At 35.5% G+C, this 19114-nt stretch overlaps 1 long non-coding RNA gene across 1 annotated transcript in view; it reads right to left on the minus strand.

The window, feature by feature from the left end:
* Positions 1–1564: 1564 nt before the first annotated feature.
* Positions 1565–19114, minus strand: part of LOC131516790 (uncharacterized) — a 138661-nt gene continuing 121111 nt past the window's right edge. The window contains exons 2-3 of the long non-coding RNA XR_009264243.1: positions 4572–4737; positions 1565–2076 (exon numbers count right to left, since the gene is read on the minus strand). This is a non-coding gene — a long non-coding RNA (uncharacterized LOC131516790). The remainder of the gene's footprint in view (positions 2077–4571; positions 4738–19114) is intronic.

The raw sequence follows: 19114 nt of genomic DNA on the forward strand, positions 1-19114 counted from the left end.
CTCCTTCTGGAAAAGGGCGGCTTCTCCCCTGAGAAGCTATTATAAAGAACAGGAGTTCTCCAGCTCCCATCATGAATGCATCACTCCACTTCAGTTATTGTTTCTGTGGATTCCTTCTCCTCCTGTCTCTCTCCCCCACCCTCAAGCAGTTTTTAAAATCCATTACCTAGGGAGTTTCAAATTGTGTCTGACCTATTGATTCCATGAGATGGCCGTGTCCAATGGGCATGCAATACAATATACAACCTGAAGCCCAGAAAACGGCAACTTGCGGGTGAAAAGAGGAATACACAACAGTGAACCACAACTTGGAATTTCTAGGGAAATGAAATACTGTTTTGATTTGGGGTTGGAAAATGAGACGGTGTACATGAAGAAGCTATGGGCGGCATAAAGCATTATGCAGATGTAAGATACTGCCCTTGTTAACAATAATTGAATGATCTCAATCAGGGGCTATATGTCTTGCATGTGTTTCGTCCACGTCTCTAGTCTGGATTTTAGAATGCTTTGTTGCTGGCATACACCTATAATTACAGGATATTTAAAAGGGAGGAGGATGTCTTATTAAAAGCCGTCTGTTCTCACCCTTTTGCGTTCCAGGAAAAGGTTTTGTGGGAGATAGTAGGGACAACTCAGAAGCAAACATTGCTTAATATGCCCTGTGATGCAGGGCATCTATCAGAGAAGAGTCTGCTGGAAAGCGACATCTTTTGTACTTTCCACTGGATATGAGTGTCTGGTCTAAGATAATTGCTATGCCATGGACCAAGATATTGGATAATTTAGTTCTGTTTAATTCAACAAAAATCTTTATTTTGTGCTAACCTGTGACCCAATCGCTATGTTAGTCTCTCCAGGGATATTAAAAATATGTAAGACATGGCCCATAACCTAAAGGAGTTAAGGCTATAATTGAAGGAGCTTCCAATGCAATTGGTTTTAAAACAGGTAGGGGAGGAAAAGGTACTAAAAACTGTTATAAGATTCATTCTTCATTGTATTTCCTTTAACATATTAGCATGGACAATCAAGAAATGGTCATACTTTGGAGGAAAAATTAATACGAACAAATAAAATGGAAACCCAAGCTTTTATGTTGTGCCTCAAGCAACAAAGCCCTCCTTTTTCTATTTTTCTGCAGAGTAAGTGAAGGGACCTACAGGATTAGATATATAATGTGTGGCCACTCTTCAGTAACCACTATTGAACTTCAAAATGAGTTTAGTCATTAGCTTTGACAAATGAGGAGCCTGTTATTGATTTTTACACATGTCTATCATGGGATCTATTTAAAAAGAACAGTCAATTCCAAGAAAGATTATGTTAATCTTATTGGTTTGATTTCCTAATGGGAGGAGGCAGAACAGGGAATAAAAGCAGAGGTCCAGAAACTGGCAATATCTGTATCATTTTCTTAAGTCAATTCAGAAAACACTTTGGAAAAAAAAAATCAAGGATATCTGTCTCTTCTAAGAAAGCTAAGAATATATTGATAAATCATTCCAGACAATGTTAACCAACAGCTTGAGAAGTTCACGCAAAAGGACATTGACAGGAGGGATGCAATTACTAATTTATTTGTCTTTTTATGGTTCAGTTAAGAGTATCTTAGGTAGTCGAGCACATGGCAGCTCGTCAAACTTCACAGGGTAGCTGTCAGAGTTTTGACTGATGTACAAGCGCAACTAGCTCACGTTTGCCCTTCCTTTCAATGGAGTGCACGCAGGTAAGACAGCTTGTTGGTAATTTTTATTTAACGCTCCCAGGATCTGTGGCTGCACTTGCATTGAAAGTTCTGACAATAAAATTCCACTCCCTGAAATTTCCCGGGTTTCTGCTGCGAGCGTTTCTCCATCTAAGCAAGATACTTCCTCTGGGATTACACAACTCTTTAGGGTCTTTTCTGATGCTTTCTGATCTTGGAGATGGCTGTTAGTATGTTGGAGAATGTCGTATTTTGTTTTGTTGGATTTTTGGTTTGGTTTTGTTTTTTGTTTTTGGTGTTTGCGTTTTGTTTTTGCTTTTTTGTTTCTTTGTGTTTTGCTGTGGTTGTTAGCTCCACTGGAAAGGCATCTAAAAGAAAAATAAAACACAAGGAATTAGCAGTGCAGAGGCCCAGCAGGGCTCCAGGGAGGCCTTCATAATTCTGCATTGGCAAATGCCAACTTGTGCGCAGTTTGACAATTTTCAACCTTCCCCCTGCTCCCACTCTCCAATCTGCTCATCAAATAAAACTATTCACTCCATGACCGTCTTTGATATCAGTCCTTGAATTTTACTTTATTTTTCTGAAAGCTGAGTTTGCTAGGCTAAATCTTCTTTAAAAACAGGCTCAAGGTCTGAACTCTTTGGTATCAGATCACAAACCTTTTAATTATACAGGAGTCACAGACTAGTTTTCATACCACCTCACATCCCTGGGCAATGTCTGAAGCCAATAAATTGTAGTATGGCCTCGAAACGCCTTAAAATGGTAAAGGCAACTACTCAGCACACCTCACTTAGGCACTTCGTCTGCCCGTATGAGATTATGTCAGTGAGACATGCAGAGACCAGCCATCGTGTTTCAAAGGTCATGCAAAGTTATCATGATTTATTTCCTAACGTGAAACCCAGAGCTTGATTTGTATTCTCACATAGGAAGTCTGAGGTGGTAGGACATAAGCAAATCTTTCGATGGCATTCTCTTGCAGTTATTAGGATTATTTTTCCCCAAAACGGCAATCATGTGGTAAATTCTCATTGTGTTTGTATAACTTCCTGTATTTGTGTAATTTCAGTGTTTTGGAATTCTACCTCTAACACCATGGTCATCATTTCATAAAAGGGTGTTTTATCACAGCATAAAAATGTAGGAATGAAGTCCAGTTGTTTAAACTGAACAAGTGTAGCTTTATGGAAAAAAAAAAAAACAAAACTCATTGTTTTATCAGGAAAGGTAAGCTTGATTATTCTGAAGGAAAAAAACATCCTAAAACCTCAGGGCCTGTAAACAACAAAATGCATTCCTTGCTCCGCCCACTTGTACCCTGAGGCTTTTTGAGGGTTGATACATCTTTGAATGGTGTGAGCAGCATGGAAGAAGAGAGCTGAGCAACTTACATGCTGAACCTCAACATCTTCGAGCGGAAGGAACAACTACTATCTCTACATTTTATTGTTTAGAGCAAACCATGCAGCTCATCCCAGCTCAACAGGTTGGAAGTGTATAATACTCTGGACATTCTGGATATTCTCTAGTGTCTCTGGATACTCTCTAGTCCATACTTTTAATCTTAAAGAAGTCCCAGTGGTTATTTTGATCTTTGTGTCCTAAGCACTTATCACGCAGTCTGATCCAGAGTATTATTTAGTAATTGAATCAGGCCTTAAACCCAGCTGTTTGACTCATTTTCCCCCACTCAAAACCTGTTCTGACGGCCCTCTGATACTGCTAACCGTGTACAAAGAGAGCACATATTTACAAAGAAGTCGGGGGCCATGGAGGGCTCCTGTATCTTTATCTTTTTGTTTCAGAAAAATCCCACAAGATAATTATAACAGGTGTTTTATCTTGATTTTGGATTTAAGAAAATAGGTTTAGTGGCTCACCTAAGATCCTGTAATAAGTGGTACAGCAAGGGCTCAATTGAGACTCCTGCCTGAATCCTACTGATTTGGCAGGTGTGGTATGGGTCAGCAGCCCCGGTGGCTGCACAGGTGCCCTTTGACATCTATTGCCCAGTGTCAGTTTCAAGTTCAATAGTCTTCACACATTTGCCTTGTGGACCTCTTTTCATCAAGTTCCAATTCACTTTGAATGGAAAATCCTGCCCTTGGTTTCTACAAATCTGTGACTCAGTCTTTTGCCCTGACTTCTCTCCCATGACTTTCTTGGCAAGCAGAGAAATTACCTGCCACAGTGGGGAAATACTAACGCTCTTATCAAACCTGCAGTTGTAACACAAGTTTCCCTTAACGATGTGAGCTTGTAACTTCAGTGTAGGCCAAGGCAACGTGAAATCAGGGGCTGCTTATAGAAGAATTGCCCCACAAGATCTGATTGCAGGCTTGGGGGATTTACTTGTTACGATTGTGTTTTTAAATATCATGATTATATTATTCATGTTTTATTCATTGAGTTTTCTTTTATACAAGCTTAGTTTCCTTATTCCCATCTTATATTAATACATACTGTATTTTATTGGTTGATGAACATTCAGACTTAGTTTCACAGTGAAGCACCAGGAAGATATAAAAGGATGCTATTTGTAAATATCACCTGGAAAGAATCTTGTTTTACTTGCTAAATTTCAATTGATATTCAGTGACTCCTAACTGCTACCAAAAGGTTGTCTCTTTGGTCAGCCTATCATTTTCTCCCTGAGATTCTGTCTCTGGGTAAAAGCAGGTTTTTGCATCTTCAGAGAGAATGTGTGCCTGAACATCCCCCAAAAGTATACAAAAGTAGCTACATTAAGAACAGGACTATATATATTTATAGTAGTTATATCAAGCCATTTTCTTCAAAAATCATTTTACTCTGATAGGAATGTGGTTGTTTTAGGTCTTGAAGGATTATTCCTTACCCTGTGGTTTCTGTGAAGTCCAGATGTTTTCAAGATGGTGTTATGTGTGAAAACCATATATTTAGGAAGATTTGACCTCTTACACATTCCCTGGAGGTAAATAAGTTTAATACTTTGAAGTTCAAATGTGAATGTAGACATTTATAGAAAAAGATTTTGCAGTGTCCTGGAAACAAAAATAGATAGTATGTTAGTTATGTCTATGATCTCCTTATAGTTATTTTAATATTCTGATAAAGCTCACTTAATATATATTTAAGTTGTGTGATAAAGTGTCGATTTATTAAATGAAAATTGAAAAACATGCCAAAGTTGATTTTAGTTCTGAGAGGATTGTGAAATGTTTTCAATATTTAGGAAAATAGAAGATTCACCTTAAAAGGAGTTAAAAATTATATGTACTTTTTCTCGTAAAATGGCGACAATATCTCTCAAAGTGATTATCTACATTAGTAGTTTAGGCAATAGTAACTTGGCTGACATTGGTTTAGAAACTTTTTTTCCCCCACCAGTAATTTTATCATAAATGAAGTGTTTCATATTTGTGGGTCTATTTCTGGACTCTTCTGCTCCATTGGTCTATTTGTCCTTGTATCAGTAATACATTGCCAATTACTATAGATTTAGAAGACTTATTATATCTGTTGGTGTAAATCCTTTAGATATGTGATTTTAGGCTGTTTTGGTTGTTCTCACTCTCTTGTTTCCATAAAAATTTTAGAATCTATTTGTCAGTATCCACAAAATAAAATTTTCTAGGAATTTGACATATTTGGAGAAAACTGCCAGCCAAACTATAAATGCACTCTATCTGACTTATTTTAGCCTTATTTCAGTAATGTTTTATAGTTGTCAGTGCAGAAAACTTGCATATTTTTATGAGATTTATTCTTCATATTAGATTTTATGTTCTTATAAGTGGTATTTTCATTTTCTAAATGTCCATTGCAAGTGTATAAGAACACAATTCATTTATACTTATTGATTTTGCCTTGTAGCCAGGGATTTTGTTAAATTCATTTATTAATTCTATTGGCTTTTGTAGGTTCTTTTGGAGTTTTTAGGAACCCAAGTGTTCTGTGAATAGTTTTATTTTACCTTTCCATTCCATGTACCTTTATTTTTTTTCCAGCTTTGAGATACAATTGATATGGAACACTGTGTAGGTTCAAGGTTTACAACATAATTTGGTACCCTTAAATGTTGCAAAATGATTACCACAGTGGGGTTAACACCTCCATCACTTCACAGAATTACTATTTCTTTTTTGTGGTGAGAACATTTAGATCTACTCTCTTAGCAACATTCACCTATATAGTACAGTATTGTTATGTCCCAGAACTTATAACTGGAAGTTTGTGCCCTCCATTTATCTTTAATGTCTATTTCTTTGCATTGCATTAGCTAGGACCTCTAATGCAATACTTCATAGAAGCAAAACATTGCTCTAGTTTTGCACTTTAAAAAAAAATGTAAATGCCTTATGATTAAAAAGTTTCTCTTGATTCTTCAGTTTGAGGAATTTGTGTATGCATGTGTGTATTTAAGTCATAAAAGGGTATTAAATTTTATCTCATACTTTTCTGGGTCTATTGGAATCATAAGCTTTTTTCCCCCTATATTAACATGGTAAATTCAATTTATTTTTGTAAGTTAATCCATCCTGGCATTCCTAGAACGAACCCAACTAGATGTTCTTGCTATCCTTCTTTACGAAGGGAAGAGGATTGAATTTAGTAATAATTTTAGGTATTTCTGTCTACATTCAAAAAAAGAGCTTGGCCTATAATATTGTTTTGGGGTTTTTTTGGGAGGGAGATATGTTCTTGTTAAGTTTTGGTTGCATGATTTATGCTTTTCTCCTAAAATTAATTGGAAACTATTCCTATTCTTCTACTACTGTACACATTTGTGTACGATTGATGCTTTTTTTTGTTTTCTTCTGATATTTGGAATAATTTACCTATGAAGTTATTCAGGCCAGAAGTTTTTCTTGTGGAAAGGTTTTAAATTAAGTATCCAATTTATTTAAAAATATAGAACTATGCAGTTTTCCCATTTCTTCCTTTTTCCATTTTGGTAATATGTTTTTTGTCACATATATTCATTTTACCCAAGTTTTCAAATTTATTGTTATTCACCATATTTGTATTTGTTGACCTCCTTCACCCATTTTGCCCATCTCACACCCCCTGCTTCTGTTTTCTATTATCTATGAGCTTGGTATTTGTTTTGTTTGTTAGGTTGGACTATAAGTGAGATCGTATGAGATTTGTCTTTTCTCATTTATTTCACTTAGCATAAGTGATCTTAACATAAGATCTACATATGTTGTTGCAAATGACAAGATTTCTTCTTTTTAATGGCTAAATAATCTATTGTATGTAAATACCATGTTTACTTTATCTGTTCATCCATTGACGGACACTTAGGTTGTTTCTGTATCTTGGCTATTGTAAATAATGCTGCCATAAATATAGAGGTGCATATATCTTTTTGAGTTAGGGTTTTTCATTTTCTTTGGATAAATACCCATAAGTGTAATTGCTAGATCATCTGGTGATTTTCTTTCTAATATTTTATGAACCTCCATACTGTTTTCTGTAGTGGCCACACCAATCTATCAACAGTGTACAAGGATTCCCTTTTCTCCACATCCTCGCCATCATTTGTTATCTCTTGTCTTTTTGATAGTAGCCATTCTAACAGGTGAAGGGATATCTCATTGTGGTTTTAAGTGGCATCTACCTGATAACTGATGTTGAGCATCTTTTTATACATCTTTTGGCAATCTGTAGGTCTTCTTCTGAAAACGTCCATTGAGATCCTCTGCCCATTTTTTAATCAGGTTGTTTTTTTGGCTATGGATTTGTATGAGTTTATATATTTTGAATGTTCACCCCTTATCAGACATATGATCTGCAAATATTTTTTCCTATTCAGCAAGTTGCCTTTTTGTCTTGTTGATAGTTTTGCTTTGCTGTGCCGAAGATTTGTATCTTGGTGTCGTCCCATGTGTTTAGCTTTGTTTTTGCTGCCTCTCTTTTGGGTGTCAAACTGAAACACTCCTCACCAAGACTGATGTCATGGAGCCTACCACCTAGTATTTTTCTAGGAATTTTATGGCTTCAGCAATTATGTTCAAATCTTTGATCCATTTGGGTTAGTTTTGTGTATGGTGTAAGGTATTGATCCAGTTTTATACCTTTGCATGTGGCTGGCCAGTTTCCCAGCACCATTTATTGAAGAGACTATCTTTTCCTCATTGTATATTTTTGTCTCCTTTGACCGTAAAATTGACCGTAAATGCATGAGTTTATTTCTCGATTCTGTATTCTGTCCCATTGACATGTATCTGTTTATATGCAAATACCATACTGTTTTGATTACTATACCTTTGTATTATTGTTTGAAAAAAGGAAACCTGATGCCTCCCACTTTGTTATTTTTTCTTAAGATTGCTCTGGCTATTCAGGATCTTTTGTGATTCCATACAAATTTCAGAATTGTTTGTTCTGTACCTGTGAAATATGCCGTTGTAATTTTGATAGCAGTTGCACTGAATCTGTAGGTTGTTTTGTACATGTAGTATGGACATTTTAACGATATTAATTCTTGCAATCCATGAACACAAAGTATCTTTCCATTTATTTGTGTCTGCTTCAATTTTTTTCATCAGTGTCTTCTACTTTTCAGTGTACAGGTCTTTCACCTCCTTGGTTAAATTATCCTAGATGTTTTATTCTTTTTTTTATGCAGTTGTAAATGGAATTGTTTTCTTAATTTCTGGTAATTTATCTGTGTGTAGAAATGGAACAGATTTTGTATTTTGATTTTGTATCCTGCAACTATACTGAATTTGTTTAGTTCTAACAGATTATTTTTTGGTGGAGTCTTTGGGAGTTTCTATATGTTATAATATCACTTCATCTGCTAATAGTGAGAGTTTCAGTTCCTCTGTTCTACTTTGAATGCCTTTTATTTATTTTTCTTGCCTAATTGCTTGGCTATGACTTCCAATACTATGTTGAATAAAAGTGGCAGACTGGGCATCCTAATCCTGATGCTGATCCTAGAGAAAAAGTTTTCAGCTAAGAGATGTCAACTGTGGCCTCATCATATATCGCCTTTATTATGGTTAGGTACACTTCCTCTATACCCACACTGTTGAGAGTTTTTATCATAGATGGATATTGAATTTGTCAAATGCTTTTTGTACATCTATTGGGATGATCATATGGTTTATTACTGCATGTTTGTCGAATGAATAAATTAGTATAGTTTATTTACTATTAGCACAGAGTTTAAGTACTAATAGAGGAAAAATTATAATTCTTTAAAGGCATGATGGAACCAAAGTAAGCAAAGTGGAATTGTTTACATTTTTTTTCTTTTCTTCCAGTATAGTTGACACACAATGTTACATTAGTTCAGGTGTACAATATAGTTATTTGACAAGTCTGTGTTATGCTATGTTCACACTTATAGCTACCATCTGTCACCATATGACACTATTAAAATACCATTGGCTATAGTCCCTGTGCTGTACCTTTCATCTTTGTGACTTATTCATTTCATAACTGGGAGCATGTATCTCCACTTACCTTTGCCCATTTTGCCCATTCCCACAACCCCTTCCCCTCTGGCAGTCACCAGGTTGTCCTCTGTATTAATGGATCTGTTTCTGATTTATTCACTTGCTTTGCTTTGTTTTAGATTCCACATATAAGTGAAATCATAAGATATCTGTGTTTCTGTATCTTATTTCATTTAGCATAATGCCCTCCCCATCCATCCATTCTGTTGCAAATGGAAAACTCTCCTATTTTTTATGGCTGCATAATATTCCTGTGTGTGTGTGTGTGTGTGTGTGTGTGTGTGTGTGTGTGTTTAACACCCATGCTCATCACAAGTTCCCTCCTTAACACCCATCACCCATTTAGCCCATTTCCCCACCCACCTCCCCTCCAGCAACCATTAGTTTGCTCTCTATCATTAAGAGTATCTCTTATGGTTTGTCTCCCTCTCTTTTTTTCTTTCTCCTATGTTCATCTGTTTTGTTTCTTAAATTTCACATATGAGTGAGATTATATGGTATTTGTCTTTCTCTGACTGACTTACTTCACTTAGCATAATACACTCTAACTCCATCTACGTTGTTGCAAGTGGCAAGATTTCATTGATGGCTGAGTAATATCCCATTGCATATGATATACCACATCTTATTTATCCATTCATCAGTCAGTGGACATTTGGGCTCTTTCCAAAATTTGTTGATAATTCTGCTGTAAACATTGGAGTTCATGTGCCCCTTTGAATAAGTTTTTTTTTTTTTTTTTATCATTTAAGTAAATACCTAGTAGTGCAATTGCTGGATCATCGGGTAGTTCTATTTTTAACCTTTTGAGGAAACTCCGTACTATTCTCCAGAGTGGATAGACCAGTTTGCATTCCCAGCAACAGTGTAAGAGTGTTCGCCTTTCTCTGCATCCTCTCCAACACCTGTTGTTTCCTGTGTTGTTAATGTTAGCCATTCTGACAGGTGTGAGGTGGTATCTCATTGTAGTTTTTATTTATACTTCCCTGAGGATGAGTGATACTGAGCATCTTTTCATGTGTCTGTCAGCCATCTGAATGTCTTCTTTGGAAGAATGTCTATTCATGTCTTCTGTCTATTTCTTAACTAGATTGTTTTTTGGGTGTTGAGTTTTGATAAGTGTTTTATAGATTTTGGATACTAACCCTTCATCAGATATGTCATTGGCAAATATCTTCTCCCATTCTGTTGGTTGCCTTTTAGTTTGCTGATTGTTTCTTTTGCTGTATAGAAGTTTTGTGTTTATTTGTTTTTGTTTTTGATGCTGTCTCAGTAATTAACTTTTACTTTTATTTCCCCTACCTCTGGAGATGTGCATACTAAAAAATTTGTACAGCCAAGTTCAAAGAGGTTACTGGCTGTGTTCTCCTCTAGCATTTTGATGGTTTCTTGTCTCACATGTAGGTCTGTCATCCACTTTGAATTTATTTTGGGCAAGAAAGTGGTCCAGTTTCATTCTTCTGCATATTGCTGTCCAGTGTTCCCAACACCATTTGTTGAAGACACTGTTTTTGTTGTTGTTTTTTTTTTCAATTGGATATTATTTCCTGCTTCATTGAGGATTAGTTGATCATATAGGTGTGGGTCCATTTTGGGGCTTTCTATTCTGTTCCATTGATCTCTTTTTGTGTCAGTATCATGCTGTCTTGTTGACAACACTTTTGTAATATAGCTTGAAGTCCAGAATTTGGATGCCTCCAGCTTTGCTTTTCTTTTTCAAGATTGCTTTAGCTATTGGGATCTTTTGTGGCTCATACACATTTTAGGATTGTTTTTCCTAGCTCTGTGAAACATGCTGGTGGTATTTTGATAGAGGTTGCTTTAAAAGTAGAGATTGCTTTGGGTAGTACAGACATTTTAACAATATTTTTTTCTTCCAATCCATAAACGTGGAATGTTTTTCATCTTTGTGTCATCTTCCATTTCTATCCTAAGTGTTCTATAGATTTCAGAGTAAACATCTTTTACCTCTTTGGTTAGGTTCATTCCTAGGTATCTTATGGGTTTTGGTGCAATTACATTTAGATCTTTAATCCACTTTGAGTTTATTTTTGTGTAGGTGAAAAAGTGGTCCAGTTTCATTGGTTTGCATATAGAGGTCCACTTTTCCCAGCACCATTTATTAAAAAGACCATCTTTTCCCCGTTGTATATTCTTACATCCTTTTTTTTTTTTTTTTTTTTTTTTTTTTATTTATTTTTGGGACAGAGAGAGACAAAGCATGAACGGGGCAGGGGCAGAGAGAGAGGGAGACACAGAATCGGAAACAGGCTCCAGGCTCCGAGCCATCAGCCCAGAGCCTGACGCGGGGCTCGAACTCACGGACCGCGAGATCGTGACCTGGCTGAAGTCGGACACTTAACCGACTGCGCCACCCAGGCGCCCCGAATATTCTTACATCCTTTAGTTCACCATATAAACGTGGGTTTATTTCTGGACTCTCTATTCTGTTCCATTGATGTGCCTATTTTTTTTTGCCATTACCATACTGTTTTAATTACAATAGCTTTGTAGAATATCTTGAAATTTGAGACGGTGATACCTCTAGCCTTAGGTCTTCTTTCTCAAGAATGCTTTGGATACTCAGGGCCTTCTGTGGCTCCATATGCATTTTAGGATTATTTTTTCCACTCTGTGAAAAATATTGTTGGCATTTTCATAGAAATTGAATTGAATCTCTAGATTGCTTTGGATAAATGAACATTTTAACAATATTCCTCCAGTCCATTAGCATGGACTATCTTACCATTTGCGTCCTCTTTGATTTCTTTCATCTATGTTTTATGGTTTTCAGAGTATAAGTCTTTTATATTCTTGGTTACGTTTATTCTTGGTATTTTATTATTTTTGGCTTAACTGTAAATGAAACGTTCTTTTCTGCTACTTTGTTATTAGTATATAGAAGTATAATAGATTTTGTGTATCAACTTTTATTCAAATTTACTGAATTCATTCTAATGAAATTTAGGTAGAATCTGTAGGGTTTTCTGTGTATAGTATGTCATCTACAAATAATGACAGTTTCATTTCTTACTTAGTCTTGTGTATGCCTTTTATTTTTTGTCTGATTCCTGTGGCTAGGACTCCCAGTGCTATGATGAATAAACATGGTGAGAGTGGACTTAGTGAAACTTGTTCTTGTTCTTGAACTTAGTGAAAAAACTTTTTAACTACTGAGTATGATGTTAGCTGTTGTTCTATCATATATGGCTTTTATTATGCTGAGGTATGTTCTCTCTAGACGCATTCTCTTGATAGTTTTTATCATGATTGCATATTGAATTTTGTCAAATGCCCTTTCTGCATCAATTGAGGTATGATTTTTATCTTTTATTTTGTTAATGTGGTGTACCACATTGATTGATTTGCAAATATTGAACCATTCTTGCATCCCTGGAATAAATCCCACTTGATCCAGGTGAATAATCTTTTTAATGCATCATTCATTGCAGTTTGCTAATACTTCTTTTAGGATTTTTTTTAGCCATGTTTATCAGGGATATTGGCCTATAGTTTTTTTTTGTGGTGTCTTTCTCTGGCCTTAGTATCAAAATAATGCTGGCCTCATAGAATATATTTGAAAGATTTCCTTTCTCTTCCATTTTTTTTGGAATAGTTGACAATAGGTATTAACTCTTCTTTAAATGTTTGATAGAATACACCTGTGAATCCATCTAATTTTAGAGTTTTATTTGTTGAAAGTCAATTACTGATTCTGTGTCATTACTAATAATTGGTCTGTTCACATTTTCTGGTTTTTTTCCTGATTCAATTTTGGAAGATTCTATGTTTTTAGGAATTTATCCATTTCTTTTAGTTTGTCCAATTTGTTGGCATATAATTTTTCATAATATTCTTTTATAATCCTTTGTATTTCTGTGGTGTTGATTATTACTTGTTCCCTTTCATTTCGGACGTTGTTTATTTGGGTTCTCTCTTTTATTTTGATGAGTCTGTCTAAAGGTTTACCAATTTTGTTTATATTTTCAAAGAACCAACTCTGGGTTTCATTGATATTTTTTTCTATTGTCTCTTCGGTCTCCATTTCATTTATTTCCACTATGATCTTTATTATTTTCTTCTGATAACTTGGGCTTTGTTTGTTATTCTTTTTCCAATTCCTTTAGGTGTGAGGTTACATTTTTTGAGATTTTTGTTTCTTGAGGTAGTCCTGTATCACTATAAATTTCTGTCTCAGAACTGCTTTCACTGTGTCCTAAAGATTTTTGAAATACTGTATTTTCATTTAGATTTGCCTTCATGTTTTTTTTTTTGTTTTTGTTTTTTTAATTTCATCCTTGTTGACCCATTGGTTATTTGGTAGCATGTTTAGCCTTCATGTGTTTGTATATTTTCCAGTTTTATATTTCTTTTTTGTAACTGATTTCTAGTATCATACCATTTTGGCTGGGAAAGATGCTTGATAGGATTTCAATCTTCTTAAATTTATTGAAACTTGTTTTGTGCCCTAACTGGTGATCTATCTTCAAGAATGTTCAATATGTACTTGAAAAGAATGTGTATTCTGATGTTTTGGGATAGACTGACTTGCATGTATCTATTAAATCCATCTGGTCTAATGTGTCATTCAAAGACACTCTTTTCTTATTGATTTTCTGCTTGGATGATCTATCCATTGATGTGTTTAGCATGTTAAAGTCCGCTACTATTACTAAATTACTGTCAATTTCTCCCTTTATGTCTGCTAATCTTTGCTTTATGTATTTAGGTACTCCAATGTTGGGTATACAGATATTTATAATTATTATATCCACTTTTTGGACTGATCCCTTTATCTCTATGTAATGCCTTGTTACATTCTTTGTTTTAAAGTCTATTTTGTTTGATATAAGAATTGCTACCACAGCTTTTTTCTTTTTATTTCTTTTTTTTTTTTTTTTTTGCTTCTTCGATTTGCATCCCTTCACTTTCAGTCTGTATGTGTCTTTAGTCTTTAGTTTTGAGCTGAGTCTCTTGTTGGCAGCATATACATGGGTTTTTTTTTTTTTAATCAATTCTGTAACCCCCCCTTTTTTTTTTAACGTTTATTTATTTTTGAGACAGTGAGAGAGATTGACAGAATCTGAAATAGGCTCCAGGCTCTGAGCTGTCAGCACAGAGCCCAACGTGGGGCTTGAACTCACAGACTGCATGATCATGACCTGAGCCGAAGTTGGATGCTTAACCGACTGAACCACCCAGGCGCCCCACCCTATGTCTTTTGATTGCAGCATTTAGATGATTTACATCTAAAATAATTGATAAGCATACACTCTGCCATTTTGTTAATTGTTTTCAGGTTGTTTTTGTAGTTCTCTGTTGCTTTTTCTCTTGTCACTGATGACATTTTATATGTTATTCTTAGTTTTATTTTTTGGTATTATAGGTTTTTGATTTGTTGGTTACCATGAGGTTCAATCTATAACATCCTAAGTATATAGTAGTCCACATAAGTTGATAGTCACTTAAGTTCAAACACATTCTTAAAATACTTCATTTTTACTCCCCCTTTCATGTTTCATATATATGTTGTCATATAATTTTTATGAGTCTCCTTGAATTACTTTTTTGATATAATTCAAATGATTATTTTTGCCAGATTAGCTTTATAAGTGATCATTTTACTATTGTCACTGTATGTTTGTTTTTATTCACGACATATTTTCTGTCCATAATTTTTCTTCTAATTACGGCCCTTTCTTTTCCACTTAAAGAAGTCCCTTTAACATTTTTTTGTAAGGACATTTTAGTAGTAAGGGACTCCTTTAACTTTTGTTTGTCTGAGAAGATTTTTATTTCTCCTTCAATTCTGAATGATAATATTACTGGGTATTCTTGCTTTTAGGATTTTTGTCTGTTTTTCCCTTGAGCACTTTGCATATATCATGCTACTCCCTTCTGGCCTAAAAAAATGTCTAAAAAATCAACTTTGGGGTTTTCCTTGCACATAACTAGTTGCTTCTTTCTTGTTGCTTTTAAAAATTCTCTATATATCTTGAATCTTCAATATTTTGTTATGTGTCATGGTATGGATACCTTTGAGTTCATCTTGGTTGGAACTCCCTGTGCTTTTTGAACCTGAATGTCTGTTTCGTTCCCCAGGTAGGGAAGTTTTCATCTATTGTTTCTTCACACAAGTTTTCTGTCTCTTTCTCTCTCTCTCTTCTGCTTCTGGGACCCCTGTAATGTGAATGTTTGTTTGCTTGATGTTGTCCAAAAGATCTCTTAACCTGTTCTCATTTTAATTTTTTTTTTTTTTTTTTTTTTTTTTTTTTTTTTTTGCATTCAGCTTGGGTGCTTTCCAGATCACTGATCTGTTTTTCTGAATCTTCTGATTTACTGTTGATTCCATCTAGTGTATTTTTTCATTTGTTATTTTTCAGCTCTGCTTTTTAAAATATTTTCTCTTTGTTGAAGTTCTTGCTGGGTTTATCACTCTTCTCCCCAGTCCAGTGAGCATCTTTATGACCATTACTTTGAACTCTTTATCACATAGATTGCTTATGTCCATTTCAATTAGTTCTTTCTCTGAGGTTTTGTCTTATTCTTTCATTTGGAGCATATTTCTGTCTCTTCATTATGCTTGATTTCTGTGTTTCTGTAAATTACATGGAATAGCTGCTTCTTCTAAACTTGAAGAAATGGTCTTGTGTATGGTCATTACCTGTGTAGATTGTGTGTGTCTGGTACCTTTGGCTAGCATGGGTTGGGGTCGCTGGGTGCTTTGTGCTGGGGCTGCCTTGGCAGGATGGCTGAACTCGAGGTGAGCATGGGCCAGAACAGTCCCAGGCTTCTCTGCACAGAGGGCTCCCTAGAAAGTCCTCCAAAGAAAAGTAAGCATGAGTGGTTCCTGAGTGCTCTGCACCAGGGATACAATGACAAGTCATCTGGAGCCAAAGGGGTGCAGGCCTGAAGTGTTTCAGGGTACTTTCACCTGTGTCATTTTGGCGAGACAGTGGAGCTAATAGTGTGAGTACTGTGAGAAGTGTTTAAGTGTTCACTATTCTGGGGCTCCCTTGGTAGGTCTGCTGGGGCTGGTGTGGGCAAGGGGTCTGGGTGTCACTGAGTCAGGGGTCAGTCAGAGCAGTTCTGGACTCTGCTCCTATCTAGATTATCATGATAGAAGGAAAATGTAAGCCATGGCATTTGCCTGCTCCTCTGACCTAGAGAGAGTTCCAGCAGCTCCCCAAATGCTTGTCAGAGTTCTAGGGCTGGTTTCTTTATACTTCAGTTGCTCTTTTAAACCACAGTGTTTTATTATGCCCCAAGGCAAAAGAATCTGCTCACACTATCTCCATATTGTCCCTCTCCACTGCAATTTGCAGCTTTGGGAGATGGGGGTTCCCTTAGTCATCATGTCTCCATCTCTTTTATTCTCTATGTGGTCTCTTAGTCTTTTGTTACACAGGAGCTATTCAGTCAGTCCTCAGTTCTCCTTCAAGAATTGTTCCATAAACAGATATAGATTTGATTTGTGGAGAAGATGAGTTCAGGGTCTTCTACATTGTCAACTTGGACTCTCCTGATTATAATTTTTATCTTCATTTTGTTAATGTGGTGTATCACACTGCTTGATTTGTGAATGTTGAACCATCCTTGCATCACAGGAATAAATCCACTTGATAGTGGTATATGATTTGCTAATTTTTAAAATTTTATTTGCTAATGTTTTTTAAAGATTTTTGCATCTATGTTCATCAGGAATATTGGCCTGTCCTTTTATTTTTTTTGGGGGGGGATTAGGCAGAAAGGGGTGTTTTTATCTGGTTTTGGTATCAGTGTAATGCTGGCCTCTAAAAATAAGTTTGGAAGTATTCCTTTCTCCTCTATTTTCTAGAAGAGTTTGAGAAGAATTGGTATTAATTATTCTTTAAATGTTTGGTAGAATTTACCAGTGAAGCCATCTGGTCCTAGGCTTTTGTATATTAGGAGGTTTCTGGTTACCAATTCATTCTCCCTACTGTTCAATGTTTAGATTTTATATTTCTTCACGATTCAGTCTTGGTAGGTTGTGTATGCCTCTAGGAATTTATCCGTTTATAGGTTGTCCATTTTGTTGATGTGTAAGTGTTTATAGTAGCCTATTATAATTCTTTGTATTTTTTTGTAGTAGCAAGTGTAACACCCCTTATTTCATTTCCAATTTTTGTCTTTTTATCTTCATGAGTCTAACTAATGGCTTGTCAACTTTATCTTTTCAAAGAACCAACTCTTAGTGTCATTGATCTTTCTCTTATCTTTTTAGTCCTTTTTATTTCCTTCCTTCTATTAGTTTTGGGATTTTTTCTTTTTTGGTTACTTGAGGTATGAAGTTGGGATGAGATATTTCTTGTTTCTTGATATAGGCATTTATCACTATGAACTTTCCTCTTGGAACTGCTTTTGCTGCATCTTATACAAGTGTTGGTATGCTGTATTTCCATTTTTATTTGTCTCAAAGTATTTTTTGTCTTAATTTTTTCTTTGACCCATTCAATGGTTATTCAGTAGCATACTGTTTAATTTCTACATATTTGTGAATTTTCTAGTTTTCTTTTTGTAAATTATTTCTAGTTTCATACCACTGTGATTGAATAGATGCCTGATAGGATTTCAATCATCTTAGAGTTGTTTTGTGGCCCAACATATCATTTACCCTGGCGAATACTTCATGTGCACTTAAGAAGGATATGTATTCCATTGCTTTTGGATGAAATGTTCTGCATGTACCTATTAAGCCAAAAACTTATAGATGAATATTCAACTGTTCATTTCTTACCATCTGGCCAGTAAATATAATGACCTTTTCTCAATTATTAAATTTTTAGAACATTTGACACTGTTCACCATCTATTTCATCTTGAATATTCTTCTTTTTTTTTTTTTTTTTTTAATTTTTTTTTCAACGTTTTTTATTTATTTTTGGGACAGAGAGAGACAGAGCATGAACGGGGGAGGGGCAGAGAGAGAGGGAGACACAGAATCGGAAACAGGCTCCAGGCTCCGAGCCATCAGCCCAGAGCCTGACGCGGGGCTCGAACTCACAGACCGCGAGATCGTGACCTGGCTGAAGTCGGACGCTTAACCGACTGCGCCACCCAGGCGCCCCTTGAATATTCTTCTTACATATGAAACTGAACTAACCTATTTTTTCCTCAGATTTGTCTTCTTTCCCCATATACAATGTACATAATAGATCTTGCCCTTTTCTATTTTATTTCTACACTGTCTTATAATTGCTGCTGTAGGATAAATGAGAATATTCTTTCAAACTACAGTTTCAAATTTGCCATTGCCTAGTGGACATTCTTTTGCAAAAGATGTCTGAACTTCCAACTTAACATTCTAAAAATAAGTTCTTATCATCTATCACCCTACCAAATTCTGAAGCAAAAGCTTCTATAGATTTTCACATATTGTCAATAATAATTCTCCTAGTTATCCAAGCTTGAAATGTCAGTTATCCTTCAATTATAAAAACCTTTCACTATGAATTGTGTTCTACCTAGTGTTCCAACTCTTAACTATCATGAATTCATCTTGATTTCATTTTCTTCTATTTTCTCAGAAAATTCATTTTTTTCACCTTGCACTGTTGATTAGGCCCCTAAATGGGGCCTAACTCAAACTCTAGTTTTTCCCTTTGCCAGTCTATCCAAACCATCTGATCATTCCTTCCTATTGCTTGGGGAAAAAAATTAGGAGGAAAATAAATGCTCTTTATTGCCTCTAAACAGAGCTCAAAAATCCTAATTTGACTTTATTGACCCACTTTTTCTCTTATTCTCACCTATACTTTTTTCTCTAATCTCTAATCTGTTTCTTCTATTGTTACTCATATACTTCAAGTTCTTATTAGGATAAATTAATCCATGTATTCTGAATGTAACCTGTCATCCCCTACCTTACACCTTTGTGAGCAGTTTGTGCAGAAATAGCACAGAGTAGGGTGAGATTTAGCCATTTC

The sequence above is a fragment of the Neofelis nebulosa genome, chromosome 7 (assembly GCF_028018385.1).
Source record: "Neofelis nebulosa isolate mNeoNeb1 chromosome 7, mNeoNeb1.pri, whole genome shotgun sequence".
In the NCBI taxonomy this organism is placed as follows: domain Eukaryota; kingdom Metazoa; phylum Chordata; class Mammalia; order Carnivora; family Felidae; genus Neofelis; species Neofelis nebulosa.